This window comes from Erythrolamprus reginae, unplaced genomic scaffold (assembly GCF_031021105.1).
Source record: "Erythrolamprus reginae isolate rEryReg1 unplaced genomic scaffold, rEryReg1.hap1 scaffold_225, whole genome shotgun sequence".
Taxonomy (NCBI): domain Eukaryota; kingdom Metazoa; phylum Chordata; class Lepidosauria; order Squamata; family Dipsadidae; genus Erythrolamprus; species Erythrolamprus reginae.
In genome coordinates, this window is record NW_027248594.1 from 2,957 (window position 1) to 18,755 (window position 15,799).

The window sequence follows — 15,799 nt, forward strand, 5'->3', positions numbered from 1 at the left end:
CCTTTCCATGAAACATTTCTGCACTTGCCGGGACTCATTGAAGAGAAAGTCTGGATCCTCACAACTTTTCTAGGGTATCCAATACACAAGCACAGACTTCTCAAATACATCCACAGTATTTTGAAGTTTAGTTATCTGACTAAAAGAAGGCCAGAAGATGAAGCCTATGAACCTCAATTCTTTGTGGAAAAAAACTTTCAAGATCTTTATTTTCTCTGTTCTCTTTCAAAGAAGGTCTTTTCTGTCAAAGGCCGCAGAAGATGCACCCAGAAAGCCCCACTGGAGACCCAGGAGAAAAGGAACAGAGAAATAATGGGAAATCGCTATGACTATTACATCCTCATGAAGACTCTGGCCCATGTCTTGAATGCCGCCTATTCCCCCAGATTGAGGAGGAGAAGGACGGAGGGAGAAAAGAGGTCGGGGTCTCCAAGGCTGCAGCCGTGGCAGGTAGGGGGTCCCGATATGGATCCATGAATCTCAGATCCTTTGGAGGAGGAATCCCAAGGAGAAGGAGGGGAACCACCTCAACAGATCTGCCCAATTTAATTACTCAGGGAATAATGGTTCCAAAGCAGTGTGTGTGTGTGTGTGTTTCCCAAGTATTTTACTACCACTCTGTGGGCGTGGCTTATTTTGTGGCTGTGGCATGATGGTCATGTGATTGGGTGGGTGGGGCATACTAGCCATGTGACCATGTGGGGGGGTGGCTTCATGGTCATGGGATTCAGCAGGTGTCATGTCATGGAACAATGAAAAATAATAGGATTTTTCTCTTTCTCTCTTTCTTTCTCATCTATTTCTTCCTTTCTTCCTCCTTTCTTTCTTTACCTCCCTACCTCCCACCTATCCACCCAACCAACCTTCATCTTCACTCCTTCCTTCCTCCCTCCCTCCCTCCTTCCTCTCTATTTCTCTTTCCCTCTTTCTTACTTTCCCTCTTTCCCTCCTACACACCCATCCAACTTCCTCCATCCAAGGTTCCTTTCTTCCTTACTTCCTCCTTCCCTCCTTCCTTTCTTTCTTTCTCTCTTTCTCTTTCCATCTTTTTTACTTTTCCTCCCTCCCACATACCCATCCAACTTCCTCCATCCTTCCTTCATTCCTTCCTTTCTTTCTCTCTTTCTTTCCCTCTTTCTTACTTTTCCTCCCTCCCACACACCCATCCAACTTCCTCCATCCATCCATCCTTCCTCTCTCTTCTTTCTTTCTTTTTTTCTTTCCCTCACTCCTGCCTACCTACCCAACTTTCCTCTTCCTTCCTTCCTTCCTCCCTCTTTCTCTCCCTCCGTTTCTTCCTTCCTTTCTCTTTCTCTCCCCCCTTTTTTCCCCTCCCTCACTGCCACCCCCACAAACATCCTCCGCCCTCCACTCCCTCCCCCTTTCTTTCTTTCTTTCTTTCTCTTTCTCTCCCCCTTTCTTTCTTTCCCTCCATTCCTTCCACCCACCGACTCAACTTCTCCTTCCTTCCTTCCTCCTTCCCTCCCTGCCTCCTTCCCCCTCTCCCTCCCTCCCTCCCTTTCTCTCTCCCTCCATTCCTTCCTTCCCCTTTCTCTTACCCCTCTTTCTTTCTTTCTTTCTCTCCCTTACTGCCACCCACCAAAACTTCCTCCTCAGTCCTTCCACCCTCCACTCCCTCCCTTCCCCTCCCTCCCCTTTCTTTCTTTCTTTCTCTCCTTCTTTCCCACCCACCCACCCACCCACACAAACCTCCTCCTCAGTCCTTCCTTCCTCCTCTCTCTCTCTCTCCCTCTCTTTCTTTCTTTCCCTCCCATGCTCCCACCAACCGAACCACCCAACCCTCCTCACTTCTTCCTCCCTCCCTTCCTCCTTTCTTTTTCTTTCTTTTTTCCTCCCTCCCACTCAATCTTCTTTCTCACTCTTTTCTTCCTTGCTTCCTCCTCCCTCCCCCTTTCTTTCTTTTTTCTTTCTTTCTTTCTTTATCTTTCCCTCCACCTCTTTCTTTCTTTCCCTCCTTCTTTCCCACCCACCCACACAAACTTCCTCCTCAGTCCTTCCTTCCTCCTCTTTCTCCCTCTCTCTCTCTTTCTCTCCCCCTCTCTTTCTTTCTTTCCCTCCCATGCTCCCACCAAGCCAAACACCCAAACCTCATCAGTTCTTCCTCCCTCTCTCCTCTCTTTTTTCTTTCTTTTCCTCCCTCTCTCCCACTCAATCTTCCTTCTTTCATTCCTTCTTTCCTCGCTCCCTCCCTCTTTCTTTTCTTTCTTTCTTTCCCTCTTTCTTTCTCTTTCTCTCTCTAAATAATTATATAGATTTATATGCTGCCCCTCTCTGCAGATTCGGAAATACTGTATTTGTCTTTTCCTGAAATTGATGTACATTTTTTGCAAATTGTTCTGCAAGGGGACTTGGTCCTTGAGTTGTTGTCTCCCCAAGCCAGAACATTCACTTCCTGGGATTCTTATGGCTGCCTTTGCCTCCTTTCCAAGAACATCTCCCTGCTGATTCATATTCTGTTTCCAGTTAACTAAGATTTTTAGGTCATTTTCACAAACATGCATATCAAGTTTGGTGTCCCTCATCTTTCTTCCAGTCCACCATTAATGTTCTTATATGAGACTCTATTGTTAGTCAAGTCCTAAGTGCTAAAAAAAAACCCTAGATGATTTTTCTACTGCTTTTTACTCCTGCACCCTTCTCTCTGTGAAAATCATGCATAGTTTATCTGCAAACTTGATATTCCACTCATTAAATTTTCTCTTTTTTTAAAAGGCAAAAAAACCAAGCTTCCAAAAATTGAACTATTACAAAGACAAAACAAAAGTAGTTGAAACATATTTTAAAATTTGTATACAGTATTTAAAAACAGACAAACCCACATATATATACTGTATATTGTCCCCCAGTTGAATACTACAACGGGGGTCCTCAAACATAGGTGGGTGATTCACAGTCCTTCAGATGGCTGGGGGGCGGGACCAGGTGGGTGGTCATGTGACTGGGTGGGCGTGGCCAATGTAACAGTCCATTTTTTTTTCTCTTTCTCCTTCCTGAGCTGTACTTGCTCACCTGGAGGAATCTATTTACTTAATAAGTCATTGGAGAGGGGCGGCATACAAATGTAATAATAAATTATTATTATTATTATTAATATTAATATTAATAATAAGCTCCCCCTCCAAAGGGAAAAAGAGCACAAACTTTCTTGCCACTTGCCTAACTTCATTACAACAGCAGCTTCAGGCTCTTTAAAAAAGGCCATTAAAAAAAGAACGAAAGACACAGGATTTCCTTCAAAATAACTCCTGATCACAGAGCACAGAAGTCATGAGAGGCTGAGAGAAGCTGTCAATCAAGGCCCCCCTTCGCCTCTCTAGGGGCCCACGTGGGTCCTTCCCCTTCGGTTCCAGCCAAAGGCTTCTGGCTTTGCAGAGCTGTGAGTGGCTGCCAGCAGGGGAGGGGGCCAGGGGAGGGAGGGGAGACCAGCCTCCTTCTTTTAGTTATTTGGGATTTTAAGCCGGAAGGAGAATTCAAACTGATTTGCTTCTTGCCACACTTGTGCATATGTATCCACACACATGAAAGCTACAAAAATTATCCAGCAACCAATTGGGTGGATGTACTTTATACATGGAAAGAACCAAAGCAGAGGGTGAATTCTCCTTCAGGCCTTACACTGTGGTTGCACTTGAATTAATGTTAGCCAACTTCAGCTGATTTGGAAAAAGCAAAGCGAATGGAAACATATCCAGCCCACGTGCCATAGTTTATGGATTCCTGTACTAGAACATAGAATAACAGAGTTGGAAAGGATGTTGGAGATCTTCTAGTCCAACCCCTCTGCCTAGGCAAGAAACCCTACACCACTTCAGATAAATGGTTATCCAACATCTTTAGAACTTCCAGTGTTGAGTATAAGATGCAGCTGTGCATAAGACACACCAAGATTTCCAAGACGTACATTTTTTAAAAAGTTTTTGCCCTCCCTCAGCCCCCAGGATCACTTTGAAGACCTTCGAAATCTTCTACACGGCTATTTTCACATGGAGCTGGCCTTAGGGTGGCCAAATATTAATGGGACCATCTCCTGCCACCTACCTCCCAGAGCCCAATTACAGCACACAGTCGGTCTCCTCCAGGTCCTATCAGCTAAACAATGCAGGTTGGCGTGACCACAGGGCAGGGCCTTTTCTGTTGTGACCCTGACTTTATGGAATCAACTCCCCCCCCAAGGTCTGTACGGCCCCCACCCTCCTGGCTTCTCATAAGGCCATGAAGACCTGGCTATGCTGGCAGGCCTGGGGGCCCTAAGCCAACCACCAGCTTGTCCATATACTGTATTTGAATTTGGTATGAATGACAAGTACGTTTGTTCTTGAATTGTTTTTTTATGTTTTAATTAGGCTTTTAGATATTGCTCAACATACAAATCAAATAAATAAATAATAAATAAATAAATAAATAAATGATCAAATGATCATTTTTGGAAGATAGTGGCAGTATTATTTAAACATATTTGGAGATTAGACAATTGTAGAAGAAAGATTCAATGTGGGATAAGAAAAAATTATTTCTCTATTTCAAATTCCTGGATGTTCCCATTCTAGTTTCATCCCTTTCTGGAGAAGAATGAATATTGGAATATTTCACTCTTTGAACTGTACTTGGACCAAAATGGAGAGATAAAAGCAGATCTCTTCATTGACAGCTACTTGGTTTTCCCCAAGGGGGATGTCAAGAGAGGGAGACTAGCGTATTTTACAAGACAGAGACTTTATATGAAACAAGATGCTCTTTCACGGATAAAGTTGCTCAATAAGGTGGGAGAAATCTTGATGTCTTTTCTCTGTTTTCCAAAGCCTGAGGTCCCATTTCAAGTGGGGAAAGCCTGGAGTCTCCAGGGTGGTTGGCCTTCCATGCCAGTTGGGGTCATTTAATGGAAGTTCTTCAATAGATAGGACCTAAGTGGAGCAGCTTTGCCATGTTTTATGGAAATCTTTCAAGATCTTACTGGTCAGAGGTTTCTTTCTTCATCAGAGTTTTATTCTACATTAAAAAAACGGATTGAAATAAACGTTTCCTCAACCTTTTACTATAAACTTCATTCTCAGATTAAATATGAATATATCCTCATACATCTGTTTAGAAGAAGTCAGAGATTTCATATTTACTTCAGTGAAGAACAGAGGCTAATGGTCTCCTTCTATTTTTACCTACATTTTCTATAGATTATTATTATTATTATTATTATTATTATTATTATTATTATTATTATTATTATTTTATTAGATTTGTATGCCGCCCCTCTCCGAAAACTCGGGGCGGCTCACAACAGTAATAAGAAACAGTGTAACAATGGGACAAATCTAATAATAAAAAATATATAAAAACCCTAACAATTAAAAACCATACAGCACATACATACCAAACATGAAATATAAAAAGCCTGGGGGAAATTTCTTAGTTCCCCCATGCCTGGCGATACAGGTGGGTGTTGAGCATCTTGCGAAAGACAAGGAGGGTGGGAGCCGTTGTAATCTCCGGGGGGAGTTGGTTCCAGAGGGCCGGGGCTGCCGCAGAGAAGGCTCTTCCCCTGGGGCCCACCAAACGGCATTGTTTGGTCGACAGGACCTGGAGAAGGCCAACTCTGTGGGACCTTATGGGCCACTGGGATTCATGCGGTAGAAGGCGGTTCCGGAGATATTCTGGTCCAATGGAGAGTCCTAACGTATTTCCTAACACATTCTCTTTTTTCTGCTCAGTCTCTGCCTGAGTCCCAATGTGTGGAAAGTTGTCATCCTGGATTTGTCAAGAGGGCTCGAGAAGGAGAGCCAGTTTGCTGCTACGACTGCGTTCCTTGTCCGGAGGGGACCTTCTCCACTCAGGAAGGTGGGTGACCCTGAGGAAAATGGGAGGCTTGGTGGAACTGGATCCATCCAGAACATTTTCATGAAAGTGCAAGTTAAAAGGCAGATTGGAGCAAACCTGTTTTTTTTCCTTTATTTGTAACCTGCACAATTTCTTATCTAAAAGGAAGTAAATCAAAAAGAGTTTGGAGGAGGGCTGGGAAGAGACAGGAGGAGGGTGTGGCAGACTGGTCAAGCTTTACTAACAACAGAGGAAATATCTCTTCTGCTTTTTAGTTTGGAGAAGTTCTGCCAAGTTTATTTATTTATTTATTTTATTTATTTATTAGATTTCTATGCCGTCCCTCTCCGAAGATTCGGGGCGGCTCAAACCACAAAACATGGTACAAATCCAATAGTTAAAAACAATTTAAAAACCTTAATGTAAAAAACAATCATACATCTCATACAAACGATACGTACAACAGAAGAGGCCCAGGGGAATAAATTTCCCCATGCCTGACGACAGAGATGGGTTTTAAGGAGTTTAGGAAAGGCAAGGAGGGTGGGGGCAATCCTAATCTCTGGGGGGAGTTGGTTCCAGAGGGTCAGGGCCACCACAGAGAAGGCTCTTCCCCTGGGTCCCGCCAGACAACATTGTTTTGTCGACTGGACCCGGAGAAGGCCAACTCTGTGGGACCTAACTGGTCGCTGGGATTCGTGCGGCAGAAGGCAGTCTTGTAGATATTCTGGTCCTATGCCATGAAGGGCTTTATCGGTCATAACCAAAACTTTGAATTGTGACCGAAACTGATTGGCAACCAATGCAGACTACGGAGTGTATGGGCATACCTGGGGAAGCACATGATTGTTCTCGCAGCTGCATTCTGCACAATCAGAAGTTTCCGAACACTTTTCAACGGTAGCCCCAAGTAGAGAGCATTATAGTAGTCAAACCTCGAGGTGATGAGGGCATGAGTGACTGTGAGCAGTGACTCCCAGTTCAGGTAGGGCCGCAACTGATGCACCAGGCGAACCTGGGCAAACGCCCCCCTTGCCACAGCTGAAAGATGGTTCTCAATGGAAGCTGTGGATCAAGGAGGACGCCCAAGTTGCAGACCGTCTCTGAGGGGGTCAATAGTTCCCCCCCGAGGGTGATGGATGGACAGATGGAATTGTCCTTGGGAGGCAAAACCCACAGCCACTCTATCTTATCAGGGTTGAGTTTGAGTCTGTTGACACCCATCCAGACCCCAACAGCCTCCAGGCACAAGCACATCACTTCCACTGCTTTGTTGACTGGACATGGGGTGAAGATATACAACTGGGTATCATCAGCATACTGATGATACTTCACCCAATGCCCCTGGATGATCTCGCCCAGCAGTTTCATGTAGATATTAAATAGAGGGGGGAGAGGACTGACCCCTGAGGCACCCCACAAGGGAGAAGCCTAGAGGTCGACCCCTGACCCCCCACTAACACCAACTGCGACTGACCAGAGAGGTAGGAGGAGAACCACTGAAGAACAGTGCCTCCCACTCCCAACCCCTCCAGCCGGCGCAAAAGGATACCATGGTCGATGGTATCGAAAGCCGCTGAGAAGTCGAGAAGCACCAGGACAGAGGATAAACCCCTGTCCCAGGCCCGCTAGAGATCATCCATCAACGCGACCAAAGCATTTTCTGTGCTGTTGCCGGGCCTGAATCCTGACTTCTGAGGACCTAGATAATCGGCTACTTACAAGACCGCTGGAGCTGGAGCGTCACCATCTTCTCAACAACCTTCCCCATAAAGGGAAGGTTGGAGACTGGATGATAGTTGTTGAGAATAGCTGGGTCGGGGAAAGGCTTCTTGAGGATGGGACGCACAAGTGCATCCTTGTAAGGAGCTGGGAAGGACCCCCTCCCCAAAGAAGCATTGACAATCTCCTGGACCCAACTCCGTGTCACCTTCCTGCTGGCCGAAACCAGCCAGGAGGGACACAGATCCAGTAAGCAGGTGGCGGAACTCAAATCTCAAATTGCCATGTCCACTTCATCAGGTGTCACCAGATCAAACTCTTCCCAGACAGATGAACAAGTACGGGCCTCAGTCACCTCGACTGACTCGTTGTCAGTCAACTCTGTTGCCGTTGACTCTGATATCCAATCGGAGTCGAGGTCCGCCCGGATCTGAGTGACTTTATCAGTGAAAAATGTGTTAAAATCCTCAGCGCTACTTTGCAAGGGATCCCCAACTCCCCCCGATTAAGAAGGGAGCGGGTCACCCTAAACAGAGCGGCCAGGTGAGAATCCGCTGATGCAACCAGGGCAGCATGATACGCGCATCTTGCCACTTTGAGCGCCACTTTATAAGTCTTAATGTGAGCTCTTAAAAGTGTTCGATCGGATTCGGACTTACTCTTCCTCCATTGATTCTCTAGACATCTTTTTCAGGCATTTCAACTCCCAGAGCTCCTCGGTAAACCAAGGAGCTCCCTGCGGTCCAGTGCCGCAGAGAGGTCACAATGGCGCAATCCGGTCAAGAGCCTCTGTTGCAGCCTTGTTCCAGGCTACAGCAAGAGACTCTGCCAAACTGTGGACAATTGCATCTGGAATAACCCCAAGCACCCTTTGAAACCCCTCTGGGCCCATCAGGCATCTGGGGCATAACCACCTAGTCGGTTCCATTTCCCTGTGGGGGAGGATTGGAGCCAGGAAGTCAAGCTGCAGTAGAAAATGGTCTGACCATGACAAAGGCAACACTTCTAAACCCCTTAGTCTCAGACCATTACTCAATTGCTGAGAGAGGAATACCATGTCAGGTGCGTGTCCCCCCTCATGTGTTGGACCCTGTACTACTTGAGTCAGTTCCATGGCTGTCATGGGGGCCATGAATCCCTGTGCTAACCCAGAGGTTTCTCCGAGCAACGGTAGGTTAAATTCCCCCAAGAAAATAAGTCTGGAGAGCCCTACCGCCAGCCAGGCTACCTCCTTGAGTAGCACAGGCAGGGCTGTTGACATGCAGCTGGGATTCAGGTAAGTGAGCAACAAGCCCACCTGAACTCCTAAGTCCAACTTCACCAGGAGGGATTCACAACCCGCAATCTCTGGAGCAATGAGTCCACGCAGGCTAAGGCTCTCCATGGCTATAATAGGCACTTATCCCCTCCTTCCCTGGAGTCGAGTCTGATGCCATACCTGAAACCAGAGAGAGGAAGTCCTCGCTCTAGGCCAAACAAGTTTACTTTCTAGGAACATCTGAGATATTTCAAACTTGATGAATTCTTTCAGGTCCACCTTCTGAAAGACCTTGCAATTCACTGTATGTTGGCCTCCCCTTGAGGATCACTGAGATGGTCCATCATGTGGTGTTGTGAATAGTGTTGGGGGGAACTCCTTACACAAATATTCTGCCCAGCATATCAATCCATCGATCAATGAAAATAGAGCTGGAAGGGACCTTGGAGGTCTTCTACTCCAGCCCCCTGCTCAAATAGGAGAACCTATATCAGTAATGGTGAACCTTTTTGGCCAACTGAGTGGCCAAACCAGAACATGCAGATACACATGCTGGAGCATTGGAAACTCAAACACTAGCTAGCCAGCATATGTTGGCCATTTTTGGGGTCATTTTCTGGCTGTTTCTGGCTGTTTTTCAGGTCATCTTTGGTCCGAAAAACCACGTGATAACTGTGCTTCTTTTGGCTGTTTTCTGGACCATTTTCCAGGCTGTTTTCAGGCTGTTTCTCAGTGCTCCACTGCCTGCACTGGAAATCAGAAGATCAGCTAGCAATGGCACAGATTCCCAGAGTGAGGGCTCTGTGCGCCACCTCTGGCACCCATGCCGTAGTTTTCCATCATGGATCTATATCATTTCAGACAAGTGACTGTCCAATATCTTCTTAAAAACCTCCAATATTGAAGAACACAAAACCTCCGGAGGCCAGCTGTTCCACTGGTTAATTGTTCTCACTGTTAGGAAGTTTCTCCTTAATTGCATATTGCTTCCAGATATTATAGGATAAGCATTCTCCAAGTCCCTTAAACTGCCATGGGGCAGGACTCAGGATGTTTGGCTAAAAGATTATAACATTATTAACCTCTAATAATGTAGGTTCCTATAAAGATTCTACACACTACACAGACAATAATTAACATCCTACGACTCCCCACAACTTTATATACCTAGCTACATTTTTAAAAATACCCTTCTTAGCTCTTTTGAATGAAATAGTTCAGAAATAGTTCTTGGAAAATATTCCTGGAATTAGGTGTTGTCCAAAAAAAGATTTTTCTTGTAATGTAAAAAAATCTAAAAGAAATATTGCTTTTTATTTTTCAGATACTAAAAAATGCACCAAGTGTCCAGATGATAAATATCCTAATGAGCGCAGAGTCCAATGTATCCCCAAAGTTATAACCTTCCTGTCTTATGAAGATCTTCTGGGCATAATCCTGGTCTCTTTTGCCCTACTGTTGTTCTTAATCACAGACCTTGTTTTAATCATCTTCATTAAATATCGAGAAACCCCCATTGTCAAAGCCAACAACCGGGACCTCTCCTACATCCTCCTGGTCTCCCTCCTGCTTTGCTTCTTGTCTTCTTCTCTCTTCATTGGTCAACCAAGGAAAGCCACCTGCCTTCTCCGACAGACAGTTTTCAGCATCATCTTCTCAGTTGCTGTTTCTTCTCTCTTAGCCAAAACCATCACAGTGGTGCTGGCTTTTCTGGCCACGAAACCAGGAAACCAAATGAAGAGATGGTTGGGGAAGAGCTTGGCCAACTCCATCATCCTGTCTTCTTCGGCTGTCCAAATTGTCATCTGCTCCATCTGGCTGGGAGTTTCTCCCCCATTCCCTGACTCTGACCTCCACTCCCAGCATGGAGAGATCATCCTGCAATGCAACGAAGGGGCTGTTGTCATGTTCTACGTCACCCTCAGCTACATGGGCTTCCTGGCTGCCATCTGCTTCACGGTGGCTTTCCTGGCCAGGAATCTGCCTGGGGCCTTCAACGAAGCCAAGCTGATCACCTTCAGCATGCTGGTCTTCTGCAGTGTCTGGGTGACTTTTGTGCCCACCTACCTGAGCAACAAAGGGAAATATATGGTGGCAGTTCAGGTCTTCTCCATCCTGGCCTCCAGTGCTGGTCTGCTAGGTTGCATCTTCATCCCCAAGTGCTACATTATCCTTCTGAGGCCAGACCTGAACACAAAGGAGCATCTCACAGCCAGAACAAATGTAAAAACGTGATATATAAAACCATTGTGATATTGGAAAAAATGCTAATGTGACTTTTTAAAAAAAAATTCCATTTAGATAGTATGCAGGAGTCAAAGAAAACCTTATTGTTGAACCACGGAAATTCTTTCAGCTCCGTCCCCTTTCAATAAATCTTGCAAGAGATCTTTCTAATATTTGGAGGAATTCAGCTGTTCAGCAACAGCTACTGAATGTGAAAGCTTATAGAAAATAATGTGGGCACTTGTTACTATTGACAGCAGCTAAAAGTGTTTGTGAGAGAGAATGAGTAGGAAAAGAGGTCAGGGCGAAGCTGTTGGGACCAAGTACCAGCCTGGTTGACTGATCCTCTATGTGAGAATCCCAGAATGATGTGAAATGATGTGTTTGATTGGTTTTCAGGTTGGAAGGAAAATTTTTCATCCCGCTTATATAATTCTTCATTCTTTGGGATTTCAGTTTAGTATTATTATTTTTTCTTTCTGTACTTTGCACCAAAATAAAAAAAAAGTAAATTTAAAAAATTAAGTTTCGATTGAAATTTCCACTGTGGTTTTTTTCTTTCAAGCAGAGAACTAAAATAGCAGTTTTCAGATCCTTTAATTTTCCACTCTACAATTTCTGCCTGAAGCATTTTCTCTGCTCCTCCTCCAAGCTTTGTCTTGGCTGTGAAGGGCTGGAGAAGATTTCCTGAGAAAAAGGACCTGGTGACTCTTCCCAGAAGGAGATTGAAGGGATCCTGTCTAAAGGCAGGTCACAAAAGTTCAGTGCTCCATAATATTCATCCAGGTCCAAGAAGTGGATGAATAAGGGTGGGAATCAGTGGTGAGATTCAAGTAATTTTACAACATGCACAAATAATTTCTTTTAATAACCAGTTGGTCAAACTGCTCAGAAAATTAATAACCAGTGGTGCAAACTGGCTGAATCTCATCACTGGTGGGAACAGATAGATTTATGGAAGAGGCACCCAAAGAAACTGTTCTGCTCTCCAACTACATGGATTGCTGATCAATTGAGAATCAATGTTTAGGTCTCAAAATGGCTCCGAATAGCCAATGGAATCTCTTTGCAACTTCCATTTTAAGGAGATAAGAAAAGCTCTGACAGATGAAATGAAGGTCAGTCCAAGATGTGCAGTGACCACACAAATACCTCTGGTTCTCTCACAAGCAGAAGGTGGAGATTTATGGCTTTGCCCAACATGGAACAGGCATTTTCCCTCAATTTCACTTCCCTCCATCTCACCCAGGGTTGGGCTACTGCCCGGACAGGGGGGAACGTAGTGGGGTAGTAAAAATGGAACTCCACCCAATTTGCACTGAAAGATGTTGAAATAAAATGTAGAGCATCTTGCATAAACCAGTAAAAATTGTGGTAGCCCTTGACTGATTTCACCACAAAGGATTGGACACTCAGCCATCTTATATTCTAGGCGTTGTGGTTAGCTCTGGCCCAGCTCCTGCCCCAAGGACTGTGGATGTGGGGGAGACATTCACATGCCACAGGCCTGTTTTGCCCCCGGTGGAATCTGCTGATGAAGGCTCCTCTGACCAAGAAGACATGAGTGACAGGGAGGAGGAGAGTGTGGCAGACAGCTCAGAAGGAGATCAATTATCTAGCTCCTCCTTGGATTCGGAACAAGAGTTAATGATAAAGTCACGCATGCAGAGAGCGATGCATAGGCAGCAACAACAGAGATTATTATCAAAGAAAATGAGGCCACCTGTGGTTGGGTGAGGCTGTGGTAATTAGCGAGGCTGCTATAAATAGCAGCCTGTGGGTTTGGCCATTGTGGAGGATTATCTGATCGTTGTGTTTCGTGCCTGCCTTGCTGACTTCGACCTTTGTGTACTGATTTTTCCCCGCTTTGAAACTAAACCAGAGCAAAGTGTGTTTCACTTTGTGAAAGAAGAAGGACTGTGAATTGCCTCACAGCTGCAAGCTAAGTATCTCAGAACAGGACTTGTACAAATTACCAGTTTGTTTGGAGACGAGTGCTCTTTGCTATACAAAAAGAGGGCTTAGTTCATTTGGATTTTTCGGTATACAGAACATTGTTTTGAATTGTCAAACGTGTGTGTGTCTGACATTTGTATCTGTGAATTTTTGGGAGGATTCTACCTGAGACCTCGACAGAACACTAGGGATCCCCAATTCTGGCATCCCACATTAATCTGAGAAATTATTTTGCAAGTTTCATTGTCCTAATCCAAAAGCACTAAGGCAGGAGAAAGATGAAGTGTGAATGATTATGTGAACCAAAGTACATAAAAAATGCTGCAAGCTTTGAAAACAGACAACGCTATGAAAACAACAGAAACTCAGGCAGAATGTAAGGAAAAACAGCTGGTTGTCAGATTAAATAGATGGAAAACCAAAGCTTTGCATGGACAACACTTGAAAAAAATGTGATGACTACCTTACATGAACATGGCTTAAGATGGGAACCATCAAGAAAGAAACAGAAGGTTTAATATTCGTTGCTCAAGAACAAACACTACAAATTAATGCCATGAAGGAAAAGATACAGAAATCCACTGACAATCCAAACTGCCAAGTTTGCAATGACAAATTTGAAACTGTTTCACACTTAATATGTGAGTGCAGCAATATCATGCAAACTGATTACAAAGCTAGACATATTTGAGTTGCTAAATTAGTCCACTGGTCATTGTTTTGTCTCCTCCCTTTCAGCCTGAGGAATGCTCAGACTCGGAGGAGGAGGGTGATTTAGAGATTGTAAACTTACCTGATTTAGCGACAGATGTCAATATTAATGGAGACCATGGAGCTAATGACATAGACATGAGTTCGGATGAATCAAATGGGGGAGATGATAGGTGGATGGATCCCCATTTTAGACGTTATCAGAGACGCTTAGAAGAAAGAGGGAGGAGATATTAGAGTTAGAGAGTGAGGAATTAATTAATCAATTACCTCACATCTGGGTGTGAACAGAAGAAGAAGCTGATTCCGTTCAATGATTTTGATGCCTTAGTGAGGATTAGATGTCAAGGTGGACTTTGGCCAAACTGGAAAACAGACTGGAAAACATGCACACATTTGAATATGTACCATGCTTTACATCCACGAAGTGTACAATACAATATCAACTTTATTTGATTAGTCAATCGACCATATGAAAGAGAGGAAAAGGACCACATCGGTCGTCATAAAACTGTGACTGGTTAAAATACAATAAAATTGGCTAAAATAGAGGGAATTTGAATAAATAATAAGTTAAATGCAGTATAATATGCTAAAATTGAGTAGTAAAACATGAGAATATAACTCGTGCAAAGGATTATATTAATCAAATCTAAGATACTGATATAAAATATTCTTAAGTGAGTCCATCTCCTTTGCATGCCACCCCAATATGTTCTATAAAACGTATTCTCATCTGAACAGCCCTGACTATAAACTTAGCGGTTCTAGAAACTACATATATATTTGTACCCTGAAGAAAATATGATAATTGTTTATTACAGTCCCAGTATATGATTTTGTCAAGTAGGGGCTGTAAATACTGAGGTCTTACTGAGGAGGAGTATAGTTTACAATTGAGTAGCACGTGTGCAATGTCTTCTATTTCTGGTGCACCGCAAATGCATGTTCTCTCAAAATATGTTACTTGGTGGAATCGTCCATATTGACCATAGAATCTAACTGCTCAAATCTTGCTCTAGTGAGTGCTGTTCTATGGTATTGGGTCAGACCCATTGTCAAGTGACATAGACAAGATGTACCTGCCAAGAAAAATAGGAGGCAGAGGGCTCTTGCAAATCCATCAAACTGTAGAAGAAGAAAAGCGAAGTTTGAATGATTATGTGAACCAAAGTACAGAAAAATTGCTGCAAGCTGTGAAAACATGAACATTATAAAAACAACAGAAACAAAGGCAGAATAGAACAGAGTTCCAGGCAGAGAAGAAGCCCCAGTTGGTTCTTCAGGCCAAGATTGAAGAGGAGCTTGTCAAGGGGGAGAGAAAGCCCCAGGGAGGCTTCCATCCAAGGACACCTCTGGGAAAGCCAGGTGTTGGCTCCCCTCTTTCCCTCCAGCTGGAAGGACCTTGGAAGAAAGGAATGGGAGGGGGACCATTAGTTGAGAAACTAACAGGGGCTGCCAGACCCCCCCCTCCCCCATTGACTCTGTCAACCACAAGGAAGGAAGGAAGGAAGGAAGGAAGGAAGGAAGGAAGGAAGGAAGGAGACCCATCAGGAGAAGAGGGAAATCAGAGGGTCCTTTAGGCTGAGTTCGTAGCTGGGAGGAGACAAAGATCAGACACCAGGACATGGCATGAAAAAAGCAGTTAGTGGGAGACCTCGACTTACGATCACAACTGAACCCAACATTTCTGTTTTTAGAGAAGATATTTGTTAAGTGAATCTTGCCCCATTTTACGACCTTTCTCACCACAGTTGTTAAGTTTATAACACAGTTGTTAAATGAATCTGGCTTCCCCATTGAATTTGCTTGTGGAAAAGTTGCAAAAGGGGATCCCATGACCTTGGGACACAGCAGTGGTCATAAGTCTGAACCATTTGCCAAGCGTCTGAATTTTGATAAAAGGATCATGGGATGCTACAAAGGTCGTAAGTGTGAAAAATACTCATTAGTCACCTTTTTTCAGTGATGCCATTGTAACTTTGAATGGTCACTAAATGAATTCATGTAAGTCGAGGACTTGCCTGTACTATATTCCTTAGGGCAGTGTTTCCCAACCTTTTTTGAGCCGCGGCACATTATTCATATTTTCAAAAT

General features: G+C 44.2%; 1 long non-coding RNA gene across 1 annotated transcript; it reads right to left on the reverse strand.

The window, feature by feature from the left end:
- Positions 1–10,913: 10,913 nt before the first annotated feature.
- On the reverse strand, positions 10,914–14,995 carry LOC139156018 (uncharacterized). The gene is made up of 3 exons (XR_011557168.1): positions 14,785–14,995; positions 13,973–14,079; positions 10,914–10,996 (listed from the first exon to the last, which is right to left on the reverse strand). It is a non-coding gene; the product is annotated as an uncharacterized lncRNA (long non-coding RNA).
- Positions 14,996–15,799: the final 804 nt, after the last annotated feature.